This window comes from Carassius gibelio, chromosome B6 (genome assembly GCF_023724105.1).
Source record: "Carassius gibelio isolate Cgi1373 ecotype wild population from Czech Republic chromosome B6, carGib1.2-hapl.c, whole genome shotgun sequence".
In the NCBI taxonomy this organism is placed as follows: Eukaryota; Metazoa; Chordata; class Actinopteri; order Cypriniformes; family Cyprinidae; genus Carassius; species Carassius gibelio.
This window is the reverse complement of record NC_068401.1, coordinates 3,153,983-3,166,600: the sequence shown is the minus strand read 5'-3', so window position 1 is coordinate 3,166,600 and position 12,618 is coordinate 3,153,983.

Below are 12,618 nucleotides of genomic sequence, written 5' to 3'. Positions count from 1 at the left end.
ATAAACGTTTACTCACACACACACGCACACACATATGTTCTAGCACTAGAGTAACATTCCTGATTTGTGCACTTTTAAAACCTATAACTATTAAAGTAAATGGGGTCCATTTGGAGTTCATGTTCTTGCTCCATTTGCTCCATTAAATCTCATTTCTGTCTACTAGGAGAAGCATTCAAGACATTACACAAGATCTCATTTGTGATTTGTCTCTTTCCTGATGGAAGAACTGATGGGAAAGAAAAACACAGAGAGGGAGAATGATTTGGCCAGACGTGAATTGACGGTGTGGCACAGAAAGACTAGAATGAAGAAGAGGGAAGGAGGAAGAAAAAGAGCAGATTGGGTGAGCGGGGCGGAGGGCAGAGGGGTTACAGATTTGTGCAGGCAGCGCGGCGGTATAAAAGAAGAGCGCGCGGCACACAGAAGCTGTTAGTCGGAGAGAGCGGCGTGGCATAATCGATTGTGAACACCGCCACCCAGAGCAGCCAATCACAGAGCTTCACACAGACTTCTCTGGTTTAGAGCTCTTGCACTCGGGGAGGGGGGTAAAATGAACAAAAGAGCAGTGATTGAAAAAAGGAGGAAGAAAAACAGACTCTGAAGACGGGATGGAGAGCGTAGCAGACAGCCCAAGACTGGCAGGGTGCAGATTTCGTAGCGAAGCCGCTCTGATGAAATGACCTTGAGACGACAAAGAGCGTTTTACGACTAATCTGCTCTCGAGAAATCATAATCACAAATGACAGGACGGTAATTCACGATGTGTTCAAGATGAACTCGTCTTATTTCGGACTGTTCAATTCCCAAACCTATCTGAAGGGCTTCCTACAAAGTCATCTAAATGCACACAACAGAAAAAGAATACAACAGGAGGACATTTCTCTAATATTCTTCTCTCAGCTTGATGGACATCCAAAGGCTTTCAACACAGCTTTTAAAATCAAACCTAACCTGAATAAACAAAGTTTTAACACTAGTTTGTAATAACCCATACAATCCATAGAAACAAACTCAATGTGTCAACATTAGACCGTAATATAAAAACTGTGTGACCATAACTCCAACTTCTCCAGGTGTTTCCCATCCATTGTTCAAAAGTTTTTTACTTGCCAGTCACCTTTCATTCACTCAGCACAGGCTTTAAGACATAAAAAATTTAGCTCAACCAAAAATGATAATTCTGTCATTAATGACTCGTTCCAAACCCGTAAGACCTCCGTTCATCTTCGGATCACAAAATAAAGAAAGATATTTTTGATGAATTCTGAGAGCTCTCTGACCCTACCATAGACAGCAATGTAATTTCTACAATTAAGGTCCAGAAACGTAGCAAGGATGTGACATCAGGGGTTCAACCATAATATTAGGATGCTACGAAAAATACTTTTTGTGCGCAAAAGAAAAAACAAAGATTTTATTTTACAGTTTGTCTCAATTAGAATGACATGAAGGTGAGAGAATTTTTACTTTTGGGTGAACTATCCCTTTAAGGCAAGCTTTGTGAAAAGCCAAATACAAATAAAAATCACTTTATTTAATATTGTTAGCATTCTGATTAGCATTATTTTATCTAGGCATGCATCACTTCTCAACAAATAAAATGCAAAATTAAAAAAAAAAATTATAAAAGGAAAAAACATATATATACTTAAAAATCAAATGTTATAATATATAATATTATAATATTTAAAAAATGTTTTTATATATATTTAGTTGGTCAAATCAGATATAAAATCCCCAGACACAGTACTAATAGGCCTGAAACATATTTTACACAAGTATGCTGCAGACAACACATCAAATTAATTATATATGAACAAGCCCTCCTATAAAATCCTTAGAATGAATAAAACTCTAAAGTTAAGTGTAAGTACTGCTGAAGTAGAGATGAAAACTCATTTAAGATACTGTAGGATATTTGAAATTTACAGATGCAAATAGATAAAGTGAATTTGAATTAAACACTTAATATGTATAAATGGATTCTTTCTACTAGTAAAAATAAAGAATAAAAAGATCACAGAATTGACCAGTGCATGAAAAAAATGTTTTACGTAGTGTCTAAAGTTGCTCCACCGTGACAGAAAATGGAGAATAAAACCAGACAGATTAGATCCTGCCACTGAAGATCTTTCATTCATCAAGCATCTATACTCACCCTAACACATAACCAATGCCGGCCACATTCATAACCAGCGTACTCCAATATAAACTCCCTACCAAAACCCCAGTTTAAACCAGCCCAAGGTGGTCTGCTGGTCTTGGATCAGTCTTTTACTCCACACTCAGGGTCACAGCGATGCTGAGATACAGCTGTAAGACACTTCATCTATCTGTAGTAAAGTGGAAACAACCAATTAACCAGCCCTCTCCCTGTGACAGGCACCATCTTCATTAATTTCCCTTTTTATTTTTTTTCCCCCCACTAAAAGAAAATGGCAGAGGTCACTTAATAATGCTGGAAAAAGAGCACAGAGAAAGCAGAGAGAGAGTCGGAGATGGTGAGAGTGAGAGAGATCCCATTCGTCATGCTCGACAGACATCACCTGTTCAGAAAAAAACATCTCAATTATGAATCGGCATTAAAAGATGGGTTGCCAGATTAAGCCGGCCTCCCCTGCCGATAATGCGAGGCTCGGACGCACCGTTACTGGACTGGCACCGGGAAGATGGCGATAAAAACGGCAGAGAAGGAGGAAATGTTGTGTGTACAGAAGCTCGGCGGGAGCAGGAAGAGCAAAGTATGAGATCCCAACAAGAAGATAAAGCATGGGTATCACAGAATTTGTCCTGTAAAGCAATAGCTCACCATACAACAATTAATCAATGGCTTTGTAAATATCTCATTAATAAATAACTAGATTACCATAATAATATGTCTGAATATCACTTAAAGGGAAAGTTTATCCAAAAATGAGAATTCTGTATCATGCTGTGCCAAACCTGTATGAGTTTTTCTTCTGTTGAGCATGAAAGATATTTTGAACAATGTGTGTAACCGAACAGTTGACGGTAGCCATTGACTCCCAAGGTATGAAAAAAATACTATGGAAGTTGATGGCTACACTCAAATGTTTAATTATCTTATTTTGTTGTTGACATGTGGAGAGTGAGTACTGTACTGTACTGTACATTTCATTTTAAGTTGAATTAAGTTACTTTAAGTGATTATTTGAGTTGGACATACGGAAATAAATGGCTAAATAGTAATAGTAAAATTTAACTCTAGTAAATGTTCACTCTATGGACACTTTTCAAAAGAAAGCTAGAACTAATCACTGGATTGCCAAGGCATTCAATCTTTGCACGATATTTAATGAGTAAACCAGTCATTCTTGAGCAGCACAAGAGCAAAATGTGATGGTACAAACACCCCGTCCCTTCAGTGTCACAAGATCCTCCAGAAATCATTCTAATATGATGATTTGCTGCCCAAGAAACATTTCTGATTATTATCAATGTTGAAAATAGTTGGGCTGCTTCATATTTTATTTATTCTTTTCCCCATTTAATTGAATTATAAATGACTTTACTGGCACTTTACCTGATCAGTTTAATGTGTGCTTGCTGGATAAAAGCAAAAAAATGAAAAATAAAAAACGTACTGACCCCAAAGTTGACTGCCAAGTGTTGATGCACATGTCTCACTAGTGTAAATCACATTACTCAGCGTGTACATCCCCGGCTGACCGAATAGTAAGCATGTCCACCTTTTGATTATTGATTTGGTTGACTGCAGTAAACAGCGTCAGTTAGACTTACCACTGACCGAGCAAATGCGCTTAGCAAAGCTGTTTTAGCGACTTTAGCATGTTGAGCCTTACACAGCCAGATAGAGATGCACAGAGACAGATAGCAACATCTGAAGCTCTCTCCATGGGGTCACGTGTGTGTGTGTGTGTGCGCACGCGTAAAGCAGTGTATCTGCATTGTTGAACTGTGAAGGAGAGAGCGCCTCAGGGCCAGACGCTGATGGGGACCTTTCAAATCCTATTGCGTTGTCTCCGTCCTTCATTTTCCCATTGCATTGCCATGGAGGCAGATAACATGCTCAAGTAAAGGTTACAACGCACGCTGACATTTCTGCTGAAACCAACAACTACTAGATGCTTAATAATAGTGGCCCACTTTGTTTGTGTATGTGTGACCATATCTGTGTGAGAGGAGAAGGAATATGAGAAGGAGTGAAGAGGGTAAGGAGTCTGAATCACAGCGCTTACAGGAGTTTTTGACTTCTTTTCCAATACTTTAGAGCAGCAGTGTGACACAAAAATAGGAATCAGATCTGTTCTGATGCTACAGGGAATTAAATAAAAAGCAACCATCCATATTCTTGCTAAAATACTGTAAATAGGCTCATAATAAGGTAGAAGTCATGTGATTTTTAAATGAGTGTAAAAATTTTGCACAAAATGTAATTAATCTACTTTTTCTTATTAAAATAAATATTTATATAAATAGATTAGCACAGAAGACATGTCATTTTAAAAATATATAACAATGGATTTATTAATATGTTTGCTTAAATTAATATTTATATAAATAGATTAACAGCTATTTTTCAATTCTCTTGTCTTTTCTTGATCATAATGTAAATATTTTTATACTAAAATGTATATTTTAGTAGAGAATACCTATAACAAACACCTTTGATTGTTGAGGTCAAAGACCATGTGATTTTAACTCCCATTATTTGATCTGTCTGTAATATTTCACACAAAATTGTGTTAAATATTTATTTGCTGAATTTTGTTGAAATTAATATTTATAATTAGATTGGCAGAGAAGACTTCCCATATCTTTCATCACTGATGTCAATCAGACTGTAACATTTTACATAAAAACTGATTAAAAATTAATTAATATTTTTGTTTGAATTCATATATAATTAGATTAGTGACGACTTTAAATATTTGTTGTTGTTGTCAAAGGTCATGTGATTTTTAAATTGTCATTACTTGATCAGATTGTAACATTTTCCACATAACTGTATTAAACATTAATTTACAAAGTGTTTTATGTTCAAATTAATATTTATATTAGAATAGTTTTGCAGAGAAGACTTCTAATATATTTTATTGGTGAGTTCAAAGGTGCCAAATCAAATCTTATTTTGGTTTAAATTCAATTGTCATTTCATAGAAGTCCCTCAAAAAATCTAAATAAATTCACTTAAAAAAAAAAAAAATTGTAATCGTCTCATAAAACACAAGAAGACAACTTTTGTATCCCAATGGTGTTCAGGCGTGACTATATTAACAGTACAGCACAGCCTCAAACGCCTCAAAACACATTAGGAAAGTTAATTCTCTGCTCTTCAGAATAAAAAAGCACATATTTCTAAGGCCTGTAAGTTAATTAAAAGAAAGCCTTGCTCAATAACCCACAATGCATTGGGAGAGTGATAAGAGTGAGCAGGCTAATTTGACTGAAACTGGGATAACAAAATGATGTGCAGAAAAAAGTGCAAATGGAAAGAGCTCTAATCAGACCCAGTTGTGCTGGTTTTATGCGTGTGGTTTGTTTTCAGACAGCATTGGGTTTGAACAGATTCTATCAAACCACAGACCACAAACACTGCGCCATGAAATGATCACAGACGTCTATCTCTTATCTAGCAGGGGTTTTCCTCACACACACACACACACTGGAGCATAACGTGTGTGTGCAATGGAATTATCTTCGACTCATACAATATAAATATAGCTAATTATAGGGCTTGCATAGACTAGTCAAGTAGTCGAGTGATCAACTACTTCAACCACTAGTCAGCGCTGTCGGAAACAATCGACTACTCGAGCATGCATTAACCATAATGCGCACAAAGAGTTTGCAAGTATGACGTGAATTTTAGAATTACAATATTGCATGTAGCTATTACTTTCTATGACCTTATCTATGTTGCATGTAAAATTAAAATATGTAAATGGGGTGTGCCTGAAGCCAATGGCTTCAAAAATGACATGAATATATATTATATATATATATATATATATATATATATATATATATGGGTTATGGGTGGAGTGGGAATAGTCTATTAATTGCAATATGATACTCATTGTATACTGCATACTATATATATAGTGTAATACTGATATTATTATATTATGAACTGTTTTATGTATTTGCTATTTCTTAAAAAGTATTAATTTTTTTGCCTAATTAAAATAATAAAGGAATTATATTTTTTCCAGATATAAATATTTAATTGTTTTATTTAGCTTTTTAAAAATGACAGTACATTTACTTGCAATGATTGGCCACGATTGAATTACACCCTTTGAAATACATTCATAATCATATTCATATCTTTCATATGACATTGTATACATACATATATATATATATATATATATATATATATATATATATAAACAAACTAGTATGCAGTACACAATGAGTATCATATTGCAATTAATAGGCTATTCCCACTCCACCCATAACCCATTGTCAACAAGCAATAAAACTGACCCCAAAATGCATGCTAATATTACTCGAGCAGTAAATAAATAAGCATAGAAATCAAATATATGAATGACTAAGATGAAAACTGATATCCCATTCCCAAAACCTGTGAGAACAGCCATGTGGGTCAAAAACCAGGCTACACACACCAAATAACCAACGCCTGTGACGACAGAACCTCTCTGAAGGTTGATTAGAGAGTCTCTCTTCTCCTTGCAGATAAATTGTAATCCTTCACACAAAAAAAGTGTGGCTGCCATTTTTGCAAGAGCAATCAGCACACACTTACAAATAAGTGACCACGATGTCACTCCAATTCTGCGGCGAGGCGGCCCGATGGGCAGTGAAGTAACACGGCACCCATAGCAAACACATTGCTCCTGCGCTATCCATTTATTAGCCAGATTAGCGTAGAGAAAGAGAAATGTTTATTCAGAATGGGTACGGAGTAAATAACTGAAAGATAAAAAAAATCTGGATTATGGGAATGCACAGCAGAAATCTTTTTTAAATTGATTACAAAAACAGAAGAAAGTTTTCAAATGAAATACTAATAAATGTGGTTGAGGAGGTAAATGGGTTATTATGCCGGCATGTTTCCGCATATTAATATAAATGCATAAATGGCTGTAGTGTACAAATTGTATATTTGACTGCAATACCTGATTTTCAACTTTGTTTGTCATATATGCCAAAGTTTGATGATATCAAATCTGACAAAAAAGTCTGCATTCTTCTGGATCTTATCTAAGTGTGTGCTTATGATGGTTTCAGGTAAAATCTGAGTTCTTAGGAACTATAGTTTTGAGTGACTACATACAAAACTGTCACATCACTTCAAGCTCAATTCAATTTTAAATGCAAATTCCAAAGAAATATATGCCTCTCTAAAAGTTAATTAAGTTGCATGTTTATTGTAACAAAAAAAAAGTGTTCAAAATCTATCACTCCAGACTTTTTCTACTGTGAAACAAAATATCAAATTCCAAATTATGACAGGGCTGCATGTTTAACTTTGGTTTGGGGAGGGGGGGTTAAAATATATCTAAATAATACTGTGCAGTCAAAATTTACAAAAAAAATGTAATATTCCCCAATGCAAATTTGCTTCTGCCAGGATTTATTTTTTTAACTAAAAGATGCTCCAAAAAAGAAGAATAAGCACCATAAAAAGTTATCCACATAACTAGTATACTATATCATTCAAAAACTATTTAATCCTAAATTTAAGGTCTTATGTATTTACTGTATATTGCATTAAAAAAATCCATCCATTTGGATTACAGAGTTTTAAACAAACTTAAAGCATAATGTGATGCATATTTGTCAGTCATGCATAATAAAATGTATAAAACAGGTCAGATTTCTGTAATAATACTAAAAACTGAATGCTTTTGAATACACTGTAACCAGGTTCATATATTTAATCATCATTAAATCCAAATTCCACCGCAAACCATATTTTAATGCTTATTCTTTTTAAATTTAATAAATGTAAAATGTTTTTAAAATGAAAACATTTTTACTGGTTTTAAGAATGAATTTAAGCATTTGAATAAATGCATTTTGAAATGGTTTATTTAAATAATATCCAATAGCTTCAAATAATAAAAAGGTTTGAGTGCAGTTTCTAACCCATTTCATTTATGACTTATAAACATGCATTACATTAGCTTTTTGTTTTGATTGTTTAAAACTGTTTAATTCTAATGGATGGAACTTGAATATCCAATTCAAATGCATAAATCCTAAATTTAGATTTTATAACTTAGTGTGATAAACTGGCTGAAATTCAAGTCATTATTCATTATTTGCTCACAAGATACACCACAAGATACATCAAATCTGTTTACTGAATATCTTGACATAATGTGAGGTGAAGTACAAACCATAAGGGCAATACAAACTCATCCTCCCAAGACCATTTTCCCTTTACACTCATCTCCAAAAGGTCTACAACTCCAAACCTCAAAATTAAGTGTAAAGATAGGCAGCCATGACTGAAGAGTGAAGCCAGCATTGCTCAAAATCAAATACAGAGTCCCCTCACACGCGATCCTTGTGCCCACTCTTTCTGAAGGACAGGGACCGTCCGTGATGAGGAGCTTATTAAAAAGCGTTGAGTGAGTGAGATGATGCCAGCGCTTGCCAGACCACCAAACAGCAGGAGAATGGAAAGCATGACCGAGGACGGGACTCAGGTCATGACACCACAGAAACAGATAAGAGGAACAGAAGCAGAAAAACGGAGTTGGGTGTCTGGCAACGGTTAGATGGGTGTCTGAAACCTACAACAGCTTTAATTAATGGAGAAGCTTGCGATGCTGTTGAAATGGAAAAGTTGTTTTTGTTTTTAATGCCATTTTTAAAATTTCACCTGAAACGCATGCACACGATTACAGATTTCTATTTAGACTTCTTCTGAAGTCTCGTACGCTCAACAAGGCAGTAAAAAAACAGTATATTGTAAAATATTATTACAATTTAAAATAACTATTTAAATATTTTGTTAAATGTAAATTATTTCTGTGATGCAATTTGTAAAGCTGAATTTTCAGCATCATTTATCCAGTCTTCAGTGTCACATGATCTTCAGAAATCAATATGCTGATATGCTGCTCAAAAGTTCTGTTTGTGGTCTATTAATAATGGTTATTATCATTCACGCTGATCGCAGATTTTGCCACTTTATTTATTTATTTTTTTTATGCATAGAAAGTTTATTCAACAACTTACTTTATATAATAATTTGTAACATTATAAATGCCTTTACTGACACTTTTTGTCAATTGAATACATCCTTGTGGAACAAAAGTAATAATTAGTAGCATATCATGGTTCCCACAATAATATGAAGCAGCAAAACTGTTTCAACATTGACAACAATAAGAAATGTTTTTCAAATCAGAATTTTTAGAATGATTTCTGAAGAATCATGTGAAGATTGGAGTAATTATGCTGATAATACAGCTTGGATCACAGCAATAACCTACCTACATATACACACACACACATATATATATATATATATATATGGGGAAAAAATAATTGTAACAATATGCCCTATTTTAAATAAATGCAGCCTGGTGAGCAGAAGAGACTCATTTCAAAAACATAACCAAATCTGAATTACTTCAAATGTTGACTGATAAAAACTGACCAGATGAAGAGATCTTAGTAGACATAATGTTACTAACTTTGTAAAAGCAGTATTTTTCAGATGTTGGACACACTCGCTGTCTCAGACTTTGGGGAGCTGTCTTAAGGGACCACTGTTCCAGGCCGGAGACCGATAAAACACAAAAGTTGCAAAGGGACGTCTATTATCATCCTCTGTGGCTGCTTATCTGTCTAAATGTGTGACTTTGGGTCAATGCAATCATTTCTGGGGGAATGGAAGTGAGCCTAAAATTAACGGCCTTTGTTTACCTTATCTCATGAGCGGCGAACGGGTAATTCTCTTGCCGCTGCCACAGACCAGAATGACCCAAATGTAAAGTTTTTCTTCTCTTAATCAGCCATTTTGGTAGGTTTTGTCTAATGTGATTGGTTTTTACTGCCAATCAACCATGAAAAGGACAACTGGATTCAGTAGTTCAACTAAATAAAGTCTCACTTGAATCTGACTTCATGAAAACAATAAGTACAGATGTTGTATGGATGGTTTGCAATGGATGATTATTCAACTAGTCATTCAACAACCAAATGTTCATCAGTTTAGGTTAAACCTAAAAGCAAACTATTAGGGATATCCAAACAGTTAGTCAAATAGAGCTATATAAATTTGCATACACTACAAATTTTAATATATTTAAACAATTATTTAAATGCACACTAATAGAAATTCACTCAGAAACTGCTGGCAAATTTCACAAATAATTACAAAGAAATGACAAACAAAAAGACTGAAATAGTTAAATCTTTTTGTATTATTATTATTTATTATATATATATATATATTAGGGCTGCAACTAACGATTATTTTGATAATCGATTAATCTGTCGATTATTTTTACGATTAATCGATTAATCGGTTTATGTACTTATATTTTAGTTTTTTCCATTTTTTCCCCAAGTAAATTATTAATAAAGGGTCTTTATCATTCAGCATAGATTTTTAAGAGATTTTAACCATTTTGCATTCTCATATCCTCATCAAAAATATACCTTGAGTTGTTTTATTATGTTAGTAATCCTTTGTCGAACTCTTCTGCAATCAAAACACTGACCCATACTCTAGCAAAATTCACAAGGAGATTTCAAATATTGTTTTCACCATGGCAGTCCTTAGAGCTCCTAAAGTAGTTTAACATCCCAAACAAAGCATAAGGAATCTTTGAGAACATATTTTCAAGAAGTATAAGGATAAAACAGAATAAAATTGCAGTGCATTGTATTTTATTATTTACTGGGAAAAAGCTTTATAGCTTATGCTGTGAAATTGTAAACAATCCTTCGAAAAAAAAGTGCCAATGGCATGAAACCTGAATGGAACTCACAATTTAAAGTAAAATCCATCAGAAGGTTGTCCAGAAAAAAAAAAACTGGGACACACACAAAAAACCTGCTGTGTGAAAAAGAGCAGTGAATACTTAGAAAAGAAGTGCATTTTAAATATACTCAAACATTTACCTCTCTCATTCAGTCATAATTAGGCTGCAAGTCTGAATTATGAACTGGTAAACGACAAACTGATCACATAACATGTTTTAAAGCTTTAAATGTTAACTGTTAAAAAGCAATGTTATCAGCTTTTACGACTAAACATTTGCAAACAACCTTGTACTGGAGAATCTGCACAAATAAAATTCTTAGGGGCCGTTCACACATCGCACCTAAAAACGCGTGGAAAACGCAAGTCCCGCCGCTTTCTCTTTCTTTCCAAAGCGCTCGGGCAGAAGCGCCCCTGAGGCGTCTGCCTTTGCTAAGCAACCATGACGTGCTCTCTCCATGAAGACCCGGAAATTTCAGCAAAGGATAAATGGATGCGGTGTGGACGCGCCTGGAAAAACGGGCGCATCGCACCGCGTGCGTGTCGCGACCGCGTCGCTTCCATTATGAGAGTGCATACTGCGCGCCTACATGGGAAATAACGAACTTGAGCACGCAAAAGACACGATATGTGAACGGCCACTTAAACAGTTCAGTAGTGCAGAGTTTACAGGTTACTCTTCATTTTGAAGGCTCAAAGTAAAGTACTCCCACTTCCCGCTGAATGCTGCAGAGACGCTGTTCGGGAAGCACGTGACATAAAACGAGGCCAGCTATTGGCTATTCGCTACTTCACCTGCTGTACTGGCTGAGTAAAACCTCCGGTGGCTCATTACTGCCACACTTTGGTCACCGCAGATTTGAAATATGCACGAAATGAGCCGCTTATGGCAAATAAAATTTATTTAGCGACGAATCGATTACTAAATTAGTTGACAACTATTTTAATAATCGATTTTAATCGATTAAATCGATTCGTTGTTTCAGCTCTAATATATATATATATATATATATATATATATATATATATATATATATATATATATATATATATGTTTGTTTGTTTTTTACATTGGAAAGTTTTGGATGTCTCTATGCACCAAATATAAAAAAAAATGCCATAAAAATCTTTTTCAAAACGATTTTGATTAGTGGTTGATGAATTTGGAGCTTCTTTCCAATTACCAGATCAACTTTTACATTTAGTTACTTGTTACATCCAGTTTACTTAGATTTGGACACCAAATTATAGAAATTCAATTATGTTGTTCAAATTGCTAACCTATTTCAACAGGAAAATACCTAGTGTGCTAGGTCTCTGAGGTCAAACCCAAACAGATTTAAATGATTTCCATTTTCTCTAAGATGCAATAACGATGAGGAGATTACATCTATGATTGCAAAGATTTCCTTTTCTTTACACTCTCTTTATTCAAGTCTGTTCACAACACTTACAAGAATTAAAATACCTTGGCAGTACCATAGTATTTAGGACATGAACTATTGTAGTGCCTTGGGGTAGCATTTAAGTTACCATGTTGTTCAGTACCATAAAGTATCATAGTTTTACCATCCACTACCATCACTGTATCATGGTCTCCCAACAATACATTTTGTAAGAGAAATGCATTTATAACTGACATGTCTAAAACACTG